Below are 18,504 nucleotides of genomic sequence, written 5' to 3'. Positions count from 1 at the left end.
ACAGTTCGCTGTTGCTCCTGGGCAACGTGTGCGGGAGCCCTTGCTACCCCTTCTTCAGGATGCTGCTGCTCTTGCCTTTGCGCAGGCAGGGGCCTCAGTCGGCCTCTCCTCCATCTTCTATGGTCTCTGTAGGCCATCAGGCATACAGCTAGGTCACCAGGATCCATGATCCTGACGTGGTCCTCCTGCAGCATGAAGGAGAGAGAGACGTAGTTATCATGGCTGTACTTAGCACCTTTCCTGGCCCTGTGTGACCACCTCTTAATGCTTCCCGGAGAGTGCTGGTCACCCCTCGGATGGCCAGAGATGGGTGCGCCAAACAGCTGCCCTGTCAACGTGTGACATGGGGGACACTGGTCCAAACCAGGAGGCTGAGATTGCAAGGGGCTGTGAGCACCTCCAGCAGTGACTGCTACATGGCCAGCATTGGCGAGGGGATTGTACAATGTGTGCAGTCCAACTGCTCCGCGGCCCAATAAAGTGGTGGTGGACTCGAAATCTGTGCTGGGGGGGGTGGGGTGTGGCATAAGGTATGGGGCGCTTGGTGCCTCCGCGATGCTTGCATGGGCGGGCAGGATAGGAGCTTGACCCCAATCATATCATTGTGGCAGCGCCTGATCTGTTTTGGTTGCAGAGGCATGGTCAGTTTATACAGGTGTCCCTCATACGTGGCTTACCCTGCCCCCACCCCGATTGCCTGTGCACGGGATGCAGTGCCAGGGAAGCACTTGAACCGCACACCCCTCCCCTAGCAGTCACCTCCGAGGCTGGCTAGCATTTGCCCCCCAGACACCCCCCACCCCTCAGCTGTCGCCTGTGGGGCCAGGCATCAGTTTCCTCCACTGCCCCCGGTGCCCCCAAGGCCTGTAAACAACAGGCGAGCTGCGGAAAACACTGCTGCTCACTCCCCTCAGTTCACCCAAAGTGAAAGCGGCCAAGTGCACGTCGCCTGTGTGCTGTTGTGAAACACGTTGGCGTGGTTTCCCACCGACGTCGACAGACGATACAGCGAGGTTCAAAGAGCCTGGCGGGAGGGCCTTTTAATTATATGCTAATGTATTACAATTAGCTCCCCGCTGACTGATGGCGGGAAAAGCGGCCCACCATTAGTGGGCTGAGCGGAAGATGGCGAACTGCCTTTACGTCGTTGTGAAGTGGGTCCCGCCATATTTTCCACACATGCCACCTATCATGCCCCCTGCCAGCAGGCTTGGAAAATTCCTTCCTAAACCCTTAAAAAAAACCTCCAAAACTCAACAGTTGCTGAATCCCATTATCAAAGAGACTTTCTTTTGAAAGAATCAAATATTGTCCATTTTTCTAAACTGCAAACTCATATACAGTCATTTCAATTCCTCGACTTTCTAAATTGATTTTAATTTTTAAAATATCTTATGTACAAAATATCTCAAGTTACTAGAGGGCTGATTCAAGACTGTGCGTGGAGATGGTGAAATACAGAAACAGTATGATTTGCAGCTGCCTGATTGGTGGCAACATTGAACTTTTGGAGGTCAAGTGGATTAAATTTCAGTCGGGGAACATTTAAGGAACAGTAATTAAATATCACAAGGTTTCGGTCAGCTATAGAAAAGGATAAAGGGTAATCTAGAGTACAGATAAGTAATTGGAGGAAGGCTAATTTCAATGGGGTGAGAATAGATCTATCAAGGGTAAATTAGAATCAAAGATTGACAGGCAAAACTGCAACAGAACCATGGTCTTGCCTTTAAAGGGGAAGTAGTTCAGGTACAGTTAAGTTGCATTCTCATGGGGGGAAATGTAGGACAACCAAAGCTAGAGCTCATCGGATGGCAAATATGGAGCAAGATGAAGCAGAACAAAAGTGCATGTGATAGATGTCAGGTTGATAATACAAATAAGAACCAGGCTGAATATAGAAAGTTCAGAGGGAAATGCAAGCGTTAATGAGAGAGGCAAAGAGACAGTATGAGAAGAGACTGGTAGCTAACACAAAAGGGAATCCAAAAGTCTTCTATAGGCATATAAAATAGTAAAAGGAGGAGTGGGGCTGGTTAGGGATCAATAAGGGGATCTAGGCATGGAGGTAGAGGGCATGGCTAAGGCACTAAATGACTACTTTGCATCTGTCTTTACCTCAGAAGATGCTGTCAAAGTTATAGTGAATGAGGAGATAATTGAGATACTGGGATGGGCTAAAAATTGATAAAGAGCACTTATGAGCAAGGTTGACAGTACTTAAAGTTTATGAGTAACTGGGACCAGATGGGATCCATCTAAGGTTATTGAGGTAATCAAGGGTGGAGTTGCAGAGATACTGGCCATAATTTTCTAATCCACTTTAGATAAGTTCGGGGATGATGGTGCCAGAGGACTGGAGAGTTACAAATACAAATGTTCAAGAAAGGGTGCAAGGATAAACCCAGCAACTGTGTTTGATAAAATATTACATAATAGGCTGCCAGCAAAGTTGAGGCCCATGGAATAAAATGAATAGTGGCAGCATATATGCTCATTCGGAGAGCCAGTGCAGACACAAAGGGCTGAATGGCGTCCTTCTGCACTGTAACAATTCTGAGATTCTGAGCATGGATAAGAATTGGCTGAGTGACAGGAACCTGAGTAGGGGGAACACTTGTGGACAGGAGGAAGAATACAGTGGTGTTGCCCAGGTGTCAGTCAAAGGACCACTGCTTTTCTTGATATGTATTGTTGATTTAGACTTGGACATGCAGGACACAATTTCAAATATTTGGAGATGTGGGGTGGGGGTGGGGGACAGTGGCATAGTGGTAATGTCATTGGATCAGTAATCGAGAAGCCCAGGCTCTAATCCTGTGGGAACAAAGGTTAAAATCTCACCACGGTTGCTGGTGGGATTTAAAGGCGGCCTTGTTGTGCAGTGGATAGTGTACCTTACTCTGAGCCAGAAGCTCTGGCAACTCAAGACCGGGCATCCATGGGGCACAGTGGGCCATCAGCAGCAGCGGAATTGTGCTCAACCACAATCTGTAACCTAATGGCCTGGCATATCCCCCACTCTACCATTATCACCAAGCCAGGGGATTAACCTGGTTCAATGAAGAATGCAAGAGGGCATGCCAGGTGCAACACCAGGCATACACCAGGTGTCAACCTGGTAAAGCTATAACACAGGACTACTTGCTTTCCAAACAGCAGAAGCAGCAAGCAATAGACAGAGCTAAGTGATTCCACAACCAGTGGATCAGACCAAAGCTCTGCAGCCTTGTCCTGCCACATCCAGGCGTGAATGGTAGTGGACAATTAAGCAACTCACTGAAAGAGAGGATCCACAAATATCCCCATCCTCAATGATGGAGGAACCCAGCACATCAGTGCAAAAGATAAGGCTGAAGCATTTGCAACAATCTTCAGCAGAAGTGCTGAGTGGATCATCAAACTCGGTCTGAGTCGAAGATCCCCAGCATCACAGATGCCAGTCTTCAGCCAATTCAATTCGCTCCACATGATATCATGAAATCACTGAAGACTCCAGGTACTGCAAAGGCTATGGGCTCTGACAATATTCCAGCAATAGTACTGAAGATTTGTGCTCCAGAACTTGCTGCACTCCTAGCCAAGCAGTTGCAGTACAACTACAACACTGGCATCTACCCAGCAATGTGGAAAATTGCCCACAATTGTACACAAAAAGCAGGACAAATCCAACCCAGCCAATTACTGCCCAATCAGTCTATTCTTGAACATCAGTAAAGTGATGGAAGGGGTCATCAACAGTGCTATCAAATGGCACTTGCTTAGCATAACCTGCTCACTCAGTTTGGGTTCCGCCAGGGCCACTGAGCTCCTGATCTCATTCCAGCCTTGGTTCAAACATGGACAAAAGAGCTGAACTCCAGAGATGAGGTGAGAGAGACTACCCTTGATATCAAAGCAGCATTTGATCAAGTATGGCATCAAGGAGCCCTAGCAAAACTGGAGTCAATGGGGATCAGGGTAAAACTCTCCGCTGGTTGGAGTCATACCTCACACAAAGGAAGATGGCTGTGGTTGTCGAAGGTCAGTCATCTGAGTTCCAGAACATCACTACAGGAGTTCCTCAGGGTAGTATCCTAGAACCAACCATTTCCAGCTGATGCATCTTCCTTCCATCATAAGGCAATGTTTGCTAATGATTGCACAATGTTCAGCACCATTCAGGACTCCACAGATACTGTAGCAGTCCGTGTCCAAATGCAGCAAGACCTGGACAATAATCAGGCTTGGGCTGACAAGTGGCAAGTAACATTCGCGCCACACAAGTGCCAGGCAATGACTATCTCCAATGAGAGAAAATCTAACCATTGCCCCTTGACATTCAATGGCATTACCATTGCTGAATCCCCACTATCGATATCCTGGGGGTTATCATTGACCAGAAACTGAACTAGACCATCCATATAAATACTGTGGCTACAAGAGCAGGTCAGAGACTAAGAATCCTGCGGTAAGTAGCTCACCTCCTGACTCCCCAAAGCTTGTCCACCATCTAGAAGGCACAAGTCAGGAGTGTGATGGAATACTCTCCCCTTGCCTGAATGAGTGCAGCTCCCACAACACTCAAGAAGCTTGACACCATCCAGGGAAAAGGAGCCCAATTGATTGACACCCCATCCACAAACGTTCACTTTCTCCACCACTGACGCACAGTAGCAGCAGTGTGTACCATCTACAAGATGCATTGTAGGAACTCACCAAGGCTCCTTAGACAGCACCTTCCAAACCCACGGACGCTGCTACCTAAAAGGACAAGGGCAGCAGACAGATGTGAACACCACCATCTGGAAGTTCCCCTCCAAGCCACTCACCATCCTGACTTGGAAATATACTGCCATTTCTTCACTGTTCCTGGGTCAAGATCCTTGAATTCACTCCCTAGCAGCACTGTGAGTATGCCTACACCACATGGACTGCAGTGGTTTAAGAAGACAGCTCACTACCACTTTTTCAAAAACAGTTAGGGATGGACAATAAATGCTGGTCTAGCCAGCAATGCCCTCACCCCATGAATGAATCCAAAAAATAAAGCCCCGAGGTGCATTCAAAACACAGCCGAACACAAGAGTGGGAGAGATTCTTGGTCAGCCATGTAAAGGAATGAAATTGAAATTACCATTGATTGTCATAAAAACCCATCTGGCTCATTAATGCCCTTTAGGGAAGGAAATCTATTGTCCTTATGTAGTCTGGCCCACATGTGACTCTAAACCCACAGTGACGTGGTTGACTCTTAACTGCCTTGTGAAATGGTATGGCAAACCATTTGGTTCAAGGGCAATTAAGGATGAGCAACAAATGCTGGCCTTGCTTGTGATGCCCACATCTCATGAAAGAATAAAAACAAACTTAGAAATATTGTGAACCATAGTGATAGGCTTTAAGAGGACACCATGTTTGAACCAAGGCTGGAATGAGATCAGGAGCTCAGTGGCCCTGGCGGAACCCAAACTGAGTGAGCAGGTTATGCTAAGCAAGTGCCATTTGATAGCACTGTTGATGACCCCTTCCATCACTTTACTGATGCTCAAGAATAGGCTGATTGGGCAGTAATTGGCTGGGTTGGATTTGTCCTGCTTTTTAAGGTGGACTGGGCTGACACATGGCAGGTGACATTTGAAGTGCTGCATTTTATACAAGCAACAAGAAGAGGCAGCATGAAATAAAGGGTGCAATTCTATAGGGTATGCAGGAACAGATGGACCTTGGGGAATATGTGCACAAGTCATTGAAGATGGCAGGTCAGGTTGAAAATGTTAAAAGCAAAATACTACAGATGCTGGAAATCTGAAATAAAAACAGAAAATGCAGGAAAAACTCAGCAGGTCTGGCAGCATCTCTGGAGAGAGAAACAGAATGAACGTTTCAAGTTCATATGACTTCAGAAGGTTGAGAAAGTGATTAGAATGCAGTATGGGATCCTGGGAATTATAAATGTAGGGGCCAGGGTTCAAATCCCGCCACGGCAGATGGCGATATTTAAATTCAATAAAACTCTGGAATTAAAAGTCTAATGATGACCATCAATTTCGATTTTAAGGGGGCATAGGTTCAAGGTGAGGGGCAGGAGGTTTAGGGGGGCTATGAGGAAAAACATTTTTACCCAGAGGGTGGTGACGGTCTGGAATGCACTGCCTGGGAGGGTGGTGGAGGCGGGTTGCCTCACATCCTTTAAAAAGTACCTGGATGTGCATTTGGCGTGTCATAACATTCAAGGCTATGGGCCAAGTGCTGGTAAATGGGATTAGAGAGGTAGGTTAGGTGTTTCTCACGTGTCGGTGCAGACTCGATGGGTCGAAGGGCCTCTTCTGCACTGTGATTCTGTGATTCTGTGAAATGTAGGCATAGAGCACAAAAGCAAGGAGAGTAAAACACTGGTTCAGCCTCAACTGGAGTATTGTGACCAATTCTCAGCATGCACTTTAGAAAGGATGTGAAGGCCCTTGAGAGGGTGAAGCAAAAGATTCACAAGAATGGTTCCAGGGATGAGGATCATCAGTTACACAGATAGATTGCAGAAGCAGGCGTTGTTCTCCTTAGAGAAGAAAAGGTTGTGAGGAGATTTGATTGAGGTGTTTAAAATCATGAGGCATCTAGACAGAGTAAATAGGGAGAACGTGTTCCCATTGGTGGAAGTATTGAAAACCAGAGGAGACCTGTGTAAGCTAATTGGCAAAAGAACCAGCTGCAGCATGAGGAAAGGCTTTTTACGCAGTGAGCAGTTGGGATTTAGCTGCAATACATTACCTGGGTGTGGAAGAGGAAGCTTCAGTCATGGCTTTCAAAGGGGAATTATGTAAGCAGCTGAAAAGAGAAAATGTTGTGTGTTATAGGGAAAAGGCAGGGCCATGGGATTTTCTGAATTGCCCATACAGAGAGGCATGGAGATTCAGAAAGACTGGCCTCCTTCTGTGCTGTAAATGCCTATGAGTCTATGGGCTGAATCTGACCCATGTTGGGCAGGCTGGGCGGGAGCGGGCGGATGTGGGCGTGGAGCCGACAGCCGCCCGTGATCGGCTGCATGCTGTCATTTTATGTGGGTGGGCCAATTAAGGCCCGCACAATGTAATGCGCATTCCTTAGTGCTCAGCACTACCTGTGCGGGTGGGGGGAGGAGGGAGAGTCACACACGCGCGCGAAAGAGCGCAGAAATTTCCCTGAGTCACGGAGCTGCCTCAGGGAGGTTGAATGGACAATGAAAGCTTTTAAAAATTCAAGTAAAAAATTATTTAAACATGTCCCCTCATGTGACAATGTCACATGAGCTGGGACATGTTTGTCAAGTTCACCAAACTTATTTATTAATTTCATCAAACCTTCAGGAAACCTCATGCCGCCCGTGGATGAGGTTTCCTGAAAACGCAAAGGCCGCTTGGGCTCTTCGCCTGCTGCCAATCTTAAGGTTGGATGGGCAGTAGTGTTAATGACATTAATGACTTTCTTAATGGACTTATTAGGCCTTTGACAGTTCGGCGGGCGCGCAGCTGCCTCCGGTGCGCGCCTCCCGAACGTAATATCAAAATGACCCAGGATGATGCCAGGACGCACGCCCGATGTCATCGTGTGTCATTTTACACGTTGGTGTGTCCGGTCCGCCCCTGCACACCGAAGGCAATATTCTGGCTCATGAATCAGAAGGAGGCCAGTCTTTCCGACTCTCCATGCTGTGAAAGGGTGGCTGAGTCAGAAACTCTCGTCACATTTAAGGAGTATTTAGATATTCACTTGCGTTTCATAGCCTCCAGGGCTATGGGCCAAGTGCTGGAAAATAGGATTAGTGTTGTCAGATATTTGTTGACCATCGCAGGCACGATGGGCCAAATGGCATCCTTCTGTGCTGTAAACTTCTATGAGTCGACGAGCCAGAAGGAGGCCATTCGGCCAATCGTGTCTGTGATGGTCAACAAAGATCTGACAACACTAATCTCATTTTCCAGCACTTGGCCCATAGCCCTAGAGGCTATGGCAACACAAGTGAATATCTAAATACTTCTTAAATGTTACGAGAGTTTCTGACTCAACCATCCTTTCAGGCAGTGAGTTCCAGACTCCCACCACCCTTTGGGGGAAAACATTTCTCCTCACCTCCCCTCTTAGCCTTCTACCTCTTCCCTTAAATCTATGCCCCCTTGGTATTGACCCCTCTACTAATGGAAAAAGTGCCTTCATATCCACCTTATCTATGCTCCTCATAATCTTATATGCCTCTATCAGGTCCCCTCTCAACCTTTGCTGCTCCGAGGAAAACAACCACAGCTTATCCAATCTTCCTCATAGCTCAGACCCTCAAGCCCAGGCAGCAACCTGGTAAATCTCCTCTGCACCCTCTCCAGTGCAATCACATCCTTCCTATAATGTGGTGACCAGAACTGCACGCAGTACTCCAGTTGTGTCCTAACCAGTGTTTTATACAGTTCCAGCATAACCTCCCTGCTCTTGTATTCTATGCTTCGGCTAATAAAGGCAAGTATCCCATATGCCTTCTTAACCACCTTATCTACCTGCCCTGCTATCCTTAGGGATCTGTGGCTTTGCACACCAAGGTTCCTCTGATCTTCAGTACTTTCCAGGGTCTTACCATTCATAGTGTAATCCTTTGCCTTGTTAGCCCTCCCCAAGTGCATTACCTCACACTTTTCCGGGTTGAAATCCATTTGCCACTACTCTGTCCACCTGACTAGTCCATTGATATCCTCCTGCAGTTTACGGCTATCCTCCTCACTATTTACCACCCTGCCAATTTTCATGTCATCCATGAAATTCTTGATCATACCCCCTACATTTAAGTTCAAATCATTTATGTACACCACCAACAGCAAGGGCCCCAGCACCGAGCCCTGCAGAACCCCACTGGAAGCAGACTTCCAGTCACAGAAACATCCCTCAACCAGCATCCTCTGCTTCCTGCCTCTCAGCCAATTTTGGATCCAACATGCCACTTTGTCTTTGGTCCCATGGGCTCTTACTTTCTTAACCAATCTGCCATGAGGGACCTTATCAAAAGCCTTGCTAAAGTCCATGTAGACCATCAAATGCATTACCCTCATCAACACTCCTGGTTACCTCCTCAAAAACTTCAGTCAAATTTGTCAAACATGACTTTCCCTTAACAAATCCAAGCTGACTATCCCTGATTAATCCATGTCTCTCCAAGTGCAGGTATATTCTGTCCCTCAGAATTATTTTTATCAATTTCCCCACCACCGAAGTTAGACTGACTGACCTGTAATTTCCTGGTCTATCCCTTCCTTGCTTTTTTAATAATGGGACAATGTTAGCAGTCCTCTAGTCCTCTGGAACCTCACCTGTGGCCAGATAGGATTTGAAAATTACTGCCAGGGCCCCTGATATCTCTTCCCTTGCCTCTCTCAACAACTTGGGATACATCTCATCCGGGCCTGCGGATTTATCCACTTCTAAGGCCGTTAAACCTGCTAGTACCTCCTCTCTCTCTCTATGTTAATTTCCTCTAACATTTCATAGTCCTCCACCCTGATGTCTATATCGACGTCGTCCTTTTCCATTGTGAAGACGAAGGGTCATTGAGGACTGTACCCACATCTTCCGGGTCCACACATAGATTACCTCTATGGTCCCTAATTGGCCCTACTCTTTCCCTAGTTATTCTCTTGCTCTTTATATATTTTAAAAAAACCTTTTGGTTTTCCTTTATTCTACCACCAATGCTTTCTCATGCACTCTCTTAGCTTTCCTAATTTCCTTTTTAAGTTCCCCCCTGCACTTTTTATACTCCTCTAGGGACTCTGTCGTATTGAGCCCTCAGTATCTGCCATAAGCTTCTTTTCTTTTCTTAATCATAGCCTTTATGCCCCTTGACATCCAGGGTTCTCCGGACCTGGATCCCCCCCTTTGTCTTTATGGGAACATATTTGCCCTACTCTTGCTATTACCTCCTTGAATGCCTCCCAGTACTCTGACACAGTTTTATCTTCAAGTAGCTGTTCCCAGTCCACTTGGGCCAAATCGTACCTCATCTTAGTAAAATTAGCCTTTCCCCAGTTTAGAACTTTTATTCCTGGCCCAACATTATCCTTTTCCATAACTATCCTAAATCTAACTGAGTTATGGTCACTATCTCCAAAATGCTCCCCTACTAATATGCCTTCCACCTGCCTGGACTCATTTCTGAATATTAGGTCCAGAACTACCCCCTCCCTTGTTAGACTTTCTACGTAATGGCTAAAAAGTTTTCCTGGATGCAACTTAAGAATTTTGCTCCCTCCTTACCTTGCACACTAAAACTACCCCAATTAATATTTGGGTAGTTAAGATCCCCTACTGTTACTGCCTTATTATTCTTATATTTCTCTGAAATTTGATGATATGTTTGATCCTCTATCTCTCCCTGACTGTTTGGGGGCCTATAGTACACACCCAACAGCGCATTTGCCCCTTTTGTATTTTTTACTTCGACCCAAATGGCCTCATTTGATGATCCTTCCAAGGTATCATCCCTCCTCAATGCTATAACTGATTCCTTGATCAATATTGCGACCCCCCCAGCTCCACAACTTTTCTCTCCCCCTCTCTATCTCGTCTGAATACCCTATAAGCAGGAATTTTGAGCTGCCAATCCTGCCCTTCTTTTAGCCAAGTCTCGGTCATAAATATATCATTATACTCCCACATCCCTATCTGTACCCTCAGCTTGTTTGTCTTATTCCTCAGGCTCCTTGCATTAAAATATGTTATTTTAGCCTTAGCTATACTTAGCCTTGCTAAGCTCATTTCTTTCTTATCTAGCCTATGTTTCCTCTGCCCCCCAGACTCACTTACCAGCTTTTAACTTCTAATTCCATCTCAGATTCTCTCCCCTCTGAAATACTTTTCAGGATCCCATCCCCTTGCCAATTTAGTTTAAATCCGCCCCAACAGCATTGGCAAACCTCGCTGCGAAGATGTTGGTCCCATTCCTGTTCAGATGTAACCCATCCAACTTGTACAGGTCTCACCTCCCCCAGAAATAGCCCCAATGCCCCAGGAATCTAAAGCCCTCCCTCCTGCACCATCTCTCCAGCCACGCATTCATCTGCTCTATCCTCCTGTTCCTATACTCATTACTGAGTGGCCTCGGGAGTAACCTGGAGGTTACTACCTTTGAAGTCCTGCTTTTCAATTTCCTACCTAACTCCCTAAAGTCTGCTTGCAGGACCTCATTTCTCTTTCTTCCTACGTCATTGGTCCCAACATAGACCACAACCTCTGGCTGTTCACCCTCCCCTTTCAGAATGTCTTGCAGCCATTCCGTGACATCCTTGACCCTGGCGCCCGGGAGGCAACATACCGTCCTGGAGTCACGTCTACGGCCCCAGAAGCACCTGTCTACTCCCCTCACTAACGAATCCCTTACCATTATTGCCCTTCCGCACTTCTTCCTCACCCCCTGAGCAGCTGGACCACCCACAGCGCCATGCCCTTGGCTCTGGTTGGCCCCCACAGAGGAACCGTCACTCTTACTGTTTTCTAAGGCCGTTAAATGGTTTGCAAGCAAGATGCACTCAGGAGAATCCTTCACTACCTGCCTGGTCCACTTCTTCTGTCTGGCGGTCACCCATTCCCTCTCTGCTTACACTTCCTTAAGCTGTGGGGTGATCATGTCCTGAAATGTGTTATCCACGAACCTCTCAGCCTCATGAATGCACCATAGTGCCCCCAGCTGCCGCTCAAGCTCCAAAACCCGGAGCTCGAGCTGCTCCAGTCAGAGGCACCTCTTGCGCACATGGTCATCCATGCGCATCCAAATGTAACCATTCTATGATTCTTCTAGTTTCTGGGTCAGCCTAATTTGAAAAGGTTCAGAGAGCTTCTGTTTCACACTGGACTTGAAACCCCAACCTTATAAGAGCACGAGAGAGCAGAAAATTGAACGTTAGGAACCTTTACATACACGGTAAAGTTAAAAGGGATGTGGCCACTCAAAGATAAGTGCCCAAATTGGGGGCAGCAATTGTGTTAGCCTTTAAAAAAGGCTGGAAATCTTCCTAATTTTTACCCCAGCTTTCAAATGACTACTTGGGGTAAAAGTCACTGACAAAGCTCACTGATTGGAAGAATATATGTGTGGTATAAAACAGGTTCTGTTGAAGCTGTGCATTATTCAGAGCTGTTTGGTGACAGGTGAAGTAGAGCACTTGCTCAAGGTCGTGCTACAACTTTGTAAATCACTGGTTAGGCCTCAGCTGCAGTACTGCGGCCAATTCTGAGCAATGCGCTCCAGGAAATATGTAAAAGGCTTGAAAAGGATACAGCAAAGGTTTACCAGGATGTTCCCAGTGGTGAAGGACGTCAGGTATGCAGAGAGGTTGGAAAAATTAGGACCATTTTCCTTGGAACAGAGGAGTTCAGAGGTGATGTAATAAAGGTTTTCCAGATGATGAGACATTTTGAGAGAGAAAATCATTGGCCAAAGACCTAGGACGAAAAGTCCCAGGTTTGCAGTAGGTGCAGTAGCGCGTGGGTAAAAGTATGTTTTACCTGCCAGCAGCAATGGCAGGTTTTCACGCTGTATTGTCCCAAACCCACTGCATTAATTATGCGTTCCCGGGAAACAAGACATTTCCATGGCAAGTGGGCTATCATTTGCCCTCCACCTCACCACTTCAGCACACCGGACACCATATTTAAAGTCCTGCCGCGCGCACACATCTCAGTGCTGCCAGCCCATGACTGCTGCAGGGAAGTTGTCCATGAAAGGTAAGAAGAATGCAGCCTCCAGGTTTAATGATGCATCACTGGAATGCTATTTGGACATCATGGAGGCCCGCCATGATGTCCTCTACCCCCGCTCCGTCCGCAGGGTGTGCAGTGGCATCACCACTCCAGCATAGCAGGTGGTGGGGGCAGTGGTCAGCGCCAATGCCCTGCAAAAGAGGACAGCCACCCAGTGCCGCAACAGGATGAATGGTCTCATCCGCTGAGCCAGGGTAACTCACTATTCTCAACACTTTCAACTCACACAATCACAAACCTATCACACATCCACAGGGATCTCACACCTCAAGGGACAACACCACTAACTCTCACACACACCCTCACGTTTCCATCAGGCTCATATTCTCTGGAGCTGATATCCTCATCCCGTCCATGGCTCCGCTTACCACACAAACATTCCACACAGTGCCATGCGTCCTGCTCACGCTCTCTCCATCTGTTCCCATGCAGGAGAAGCTGGTTCACATCAGCAGGGAGAGGTCCCAACCCATGAGTGGAGTGGCCCACATTAGGCCCCTCACTCACTTTGAGGAGCCTGCCATCGTGCTGATTGGTGAAAATGTGACCATGCCTGCAGCGACAGTGAGATCAACGGCAAACACCCACCTGAGGATCCTGCGCCACATCATCCCTCTCCCAACACGACTGTGAGTGCTCTCTCTCTTGTTTTTAACTCTGCAGCCATGCACTAATTATCTCTACGTTGATTCACAGGGAGATGTGCCAAGGCACCAGCGCCCTCAGCCAGCCAGTACCTCAGCTCCATCCACGTTCTCATCTACAGCCAAGATGACACCTCTCAGTGAAGAGGTGGAAATAAGTGGCTCAAAGCACCCATCACAGCGCTTACTCACACCCTCCACCAGCGCAGAGACACACACCTCGGTGGGACCTAGATCTAGAGCAGGATCGGGTTCACAATCTGGTGGTCACTGCATGGACATGTGCCCTCAGCGGGAGGAGGCAGGTTTAGACATGTTCCCTGACACTTGGAGGTGAGGTCCGAGTCAGATGATGAACCTCTGGAATTGGCCTTCCAGCTCATCCCGGAGAGTCAGCAGAAGGAGGGGAACATCATGCAAAGCTTTTGAAAGCCCTCAACAGGCTGGTATGCAAGCTAGGAGTGTGTCTCCCTGCTCTCTGCATTGGTGCCCACATGTGTGCGTATGGAGGTCTCCATGGGGAGGATAGCAGATGCCATGGAGACCCTGGCCTAGCAGAGTGCAAAGATGCGTGCAGGCCTGCACTCCATCGCTGTAGCCATGGGCATGTTCCTGCACTGGCAACATGAGAAGGAAACAGGGCAATTCAACGCCCCTCCAGGTGCACCTTCCCCTCAAGGAGTCAGGCCGGAGCCCTCGGCCACATGAGGGGACGAGGAGCGACACTGGACACCCCATGGGCCATCTACTAGGAAACTCAGTGGCTGACCTCTCCCTCCGAGACTCCTTTGCCTGTGAGTCTCTCAACCTCATCCTCTTTCACCGTAGAGGGAGCAGCTGGCCAACGAGTGATTCTGGAGGGAAAGGTGTATGTGTGGCAGGGCCTTTTGGAGCCCTGTGTAAGCACTCTCAAACTCATGCGGATCCTTCATGTTTCACATTCATCTCAATGTCCTGGGCATTTTGAATGCTGCCTGCTGGGGTTCACTTTCAGTTGACCATCTAAGCTGCCCTGCATCTCCACCCACCCAATGATCACACCCCTAAGCAGCACCTGATCTCGCCCACCACAACTCTCTTTTCACTTTCAATTTGGACAGCATGGTCTGGGTTTGGGCATTCCCCCATCTTTTCCCCTCCCCCAGTCACCCATTTCCTCTCCCCCATCACAGTTGACCGGCCCCCCGGTATCACTTGCCACCTCCGCTCCATTACCTACCAGGCACAACCCTTTTCCCCTGGGGATATCCTGGTGAACATGCACATTCCCTTCCTTACCGAAAATCCCACCCCCATCCACATTCACCTCCCCAACCCCCTCCTTCCTACCCCCAGGGTCCGTGTCTGCCTCTGAGTCCCCACTAACTACGCTCGCCGTCCCTTCTATCACTACCGTCGAATCCTTAACCTACCACCCTACCACCTCACTCTGCCCACAGTCATCTCACCCTTCCTCTATACCACACCCACCCTCAGTTCGCTCCACAGGAGGCAGGCATCGACCTATCAGACCCCTCCCATGCACATCACCCCCTCCACACCCCTTCCCACACTGGAACCCCTTTCCTCCTGGAACTCATTCTCCCCCAGAACCACTTCCCCAACCCAGTCCTCCAACCTCCCTGGACTCTTCCCATCCCTGCTCACCCCCGCTTAGTCCTTCCCCCTTCCTGATTCCTTCCTTTACCCTTACCTCTTAGGCCACCCTTAGTCCCCCCTCCCCATCCCAACTCCTTCCTCCAGCCTTACCTCTTCCTCCAGCCTCACTTCTTCCTCCAGCCTTACTCCTGCCCCCTTCCTGAGTCCTTGCTCCACTCTTACTTCTTCATCCACCCTTACTCCTTCCCCTCTCCCCACCCCTTCCTCCCCAACCCCCCCCGCCCAGACATCCTTCCTTCTCTGCACCCCTTCCTTCCACCGGACACTCTCCCCTCTCCACACCTCTTCACCTCTTCCTCCCCCTGGATACCCTCCCCTCTCCACACTCTTTCCCCTCTCCCCACTCCTTCCCCTCTCCGCACCCCTTCCCTTGCAATTTCCATCCCCCTTAAGCCTACCTTCCCAGTTGCCGTCTTTTCCCCCGTTACTCCCTCCTCCCCCGTTCTCCCTCCCCCCTCCCAAGCACCCCCCTGACACCTTCATTCCCTCCTCCCAACCTCACCTTCCTGACACCTCCTCCTTTTCCAGCCGATCCTAGCCCTTCCTCTCCCACCCTCTCAATCATCATCTGTTGTGAGCATCAGCAGTGACAATTCAACTTGAGTGAGCTGCTTTTGCAGCTGAGAAGTGTCAATGAGAACCCATGCCATGGACATTCCTCCAGTGTGTCATTGCATCTTCTGCTCCTCATATGTCCGTGATGAAAGCAAGGCCCTGGCGGGTAAGTCCCGACTTCTGCACTTGTCTAGGCGTGCTCTTCACCAACATGTTTACCCACCGAAGTGGGTGGACGATCCAGCGGGGGAGGGGAACAATTCCGGCGGGCAGACCTAATAATGATATGCTGATGTATTACAATGAGGTTCCCGACATCCAATGGTGGAGAACGTGGTCCGCCATTGGTGGGCTGAGCGGATGATCACAAACTGGTTTCATACTGTCGTGAAACAGATTGTGCCTTGTTGTCCGCTCATGCCACCGAACATGCCCGACACTGGTGGGCATGGAAAATCCCAGCCCTAGAAGAGAAATAAGGAGAAAATTAATTCAGAGTTGTTGGGATCAGGAAAGCTCTACTTAAAAAGGTTGATTCCTTAATAATATTAAAAGGAGTTGTACAAGGTACTTGGCGATGAAGAATTTACAGGGCTATGGACAAAAGGTGAAAATACGGGATAAGCATGGCTGCTCTTTCTAAGGGCCAACACAGTCACAATAACCTTCTCCTGTGCTATAAGTTTCTATGAATCTAAGGTGGTTCTCATCAGGGTTGATCTATTTGCCACTCAAGTGTAACCGCCCCAAAGGCTCAATGTTGCATGAACTGCCTGCAATGGAATTCCAATGATACAAATACCATTGCCTTATCTTCTTCTACCTTAGAACTCCATTGCCTTGAATATATAAGTTCTATCCCCACCTTAAGACTTGAACACAAACAGTACTAAGGGAGTATTGCATTGTTCGATGAAATGGTAAACTTTGGTCTGCCTGCTCCAGTGGCTCAAGTAAAACAAAAGAAAAGTTTTGAATTTATATAGTGCCTTTCATGACCTCGGGATGTCACTAGCGCTTTACAGCCAATGAAGTACTTTTGAAGTGTTATCACTGTTTTAATGTAGGAAATACAGCAGCCAATTTGTACACAGCAAGCTCCCACAATAATGTGATAATGACCAAATAATTTGTGTTTTTTCTGATGTTGATTGAGGGATAAATAATAGGCAAGACACCAGGGATAACTCTCTTGCTGTTCTTCAAAATATTGTCATGGGATCGTTTATGTCTACCTGAGAAGGCTGATGGGGCCTTGGTTAATCATCCTAGCCAAAAGACAGCACCTCCAACAGTGCAGCACTCCCTCAGTACTACACTGAAAAGTAAGCCTTGATTTTTGAGCTTAAGTCGTGGAGCAGCACTTGAACCCACAGCTTTCTGACTCCTACATCAACCTGGCTTGACTTCTCCTTGGTGTGTTATTCACCGCCTTGGGCTTGTTTAGTCCAAGAAAGGGGTAAATGTTTTCTGTTTCTATACCTAAAATGTTAACCTGTCTTTTGCTTTCGGTAGATGCTGACAAAACTGTTGTCTATTTCTAACTTTTTTGGATTTTATTTCAAATAGCTTATGTCTTTAGCAAATGAGTGTGTTCCTCCAAACCTTTCTTGGCAGCAGGGGTTATTTATGATTAGTCGAGTGAGGACACATAGTGGAATTAACCCCCAGCAGCAATGTCTTACTTATTCTGCTGGGATTCCACCACTTCTTGGCCTCTTCTTTCAAAATGTAGGGTGTAAAAATGCAGTAATATACAGAAACCGCAATTTTGTTCATCACATGAATTCATATTGGAAGACATCCTGTTGGCACAGTGTCTTGTCACATGACACAGACGCGTAATGAGTTTATGCAACACAGTTTGGCAAACGTAATTCTATTCCGATACTGGATCTCTTCAAGCAGCGTATTGCAGAATTAATCTGTCAACAAGGATGAAATTGTGTTGAGTTTATAATAACAAATGGGTACATTAACAGCTTTTATATGTCCATTGCGCAATACGCTAGCTCTTAAATGTGTTCTTAAATCACAACTGCAGGTCACTACAGCAACTCATGCAAGATCCATATATATTATTAAACTTGAATGATTTTCTGGTTGTCACTACCAGGTTCGAAGAAGCAGAAGTGTTTCATTATCCCCTGCTGTCAGTTGCCTTTTCTGTTGAAGTCCCTTTGTGCACTGTGAACCTTAATTTTTCAAGAACAGAATTTGACAGCACAATTATGGCTGAAGACCTAAGCTACAAGGCAGTAGGAAAAAGAAAATAAAAACCAGCACCACTTTAATAATTACATTTAATAGGTTTGGGGATTCTGATATAAAAACCACTTAGCACAGAACATGAGGGAGAGATTAGCAGCTGCTTTGGGGCTCCTCCACAACTCAACATTTCACTCTGCCTTTACTTTCTCTTAATGCAATGTCTTTTCTATACCAATGGATCATCAATCGATTTAAACAGGAGCTTATTTCTTCTCACAGTTTTCAATACCCAAAGCATTGTGTTTTCTTAAAATAAGTAATGTACAAATTAGAGAAACCATATTTGGTCAAGAAAGTTGATAACAAAGGAGGCAATGGCAATCCATCGCAAAGTTTCTAAGGGATTGTGTAACGTTATGTTATATAACTATGTAACTATTGTGGTAAACTTAAAATTGAGATAACTATAGTTATGAGAAAACCCATAAAGTCCATTTAGCTCAGAACATTTTTCAGGTGTTTATTATGACCCATAGTGATGTCTTTCCTAACCTTTACTTTCTGCTGTTTTAGGAATGTGCCTAATTCTCTTCAAATGCATTAGTATTTACAATGCCAGGTGGCAGCTAATCCATATATTAGCCACACTAATCTCGAAAATCTGTTCCCATCATTACATATTTTT

This window comes from Cetorhinus maximus, chromosome 8 (assembly GCF_964194155.1).
Source record: "Cetorhinus maximus chromosome 8, sCetMax3.hap1.1, whole genome shotgun sequence".
NCBI lineage: Eukaryota > Metazoa > Chordata > Chondrichthyes > Lamniformes > Cetorhinidae > Cetorhinus > Cetorhinus maximus.
This window is presented reverse-complemented; position numbering follows the sequence as displayed.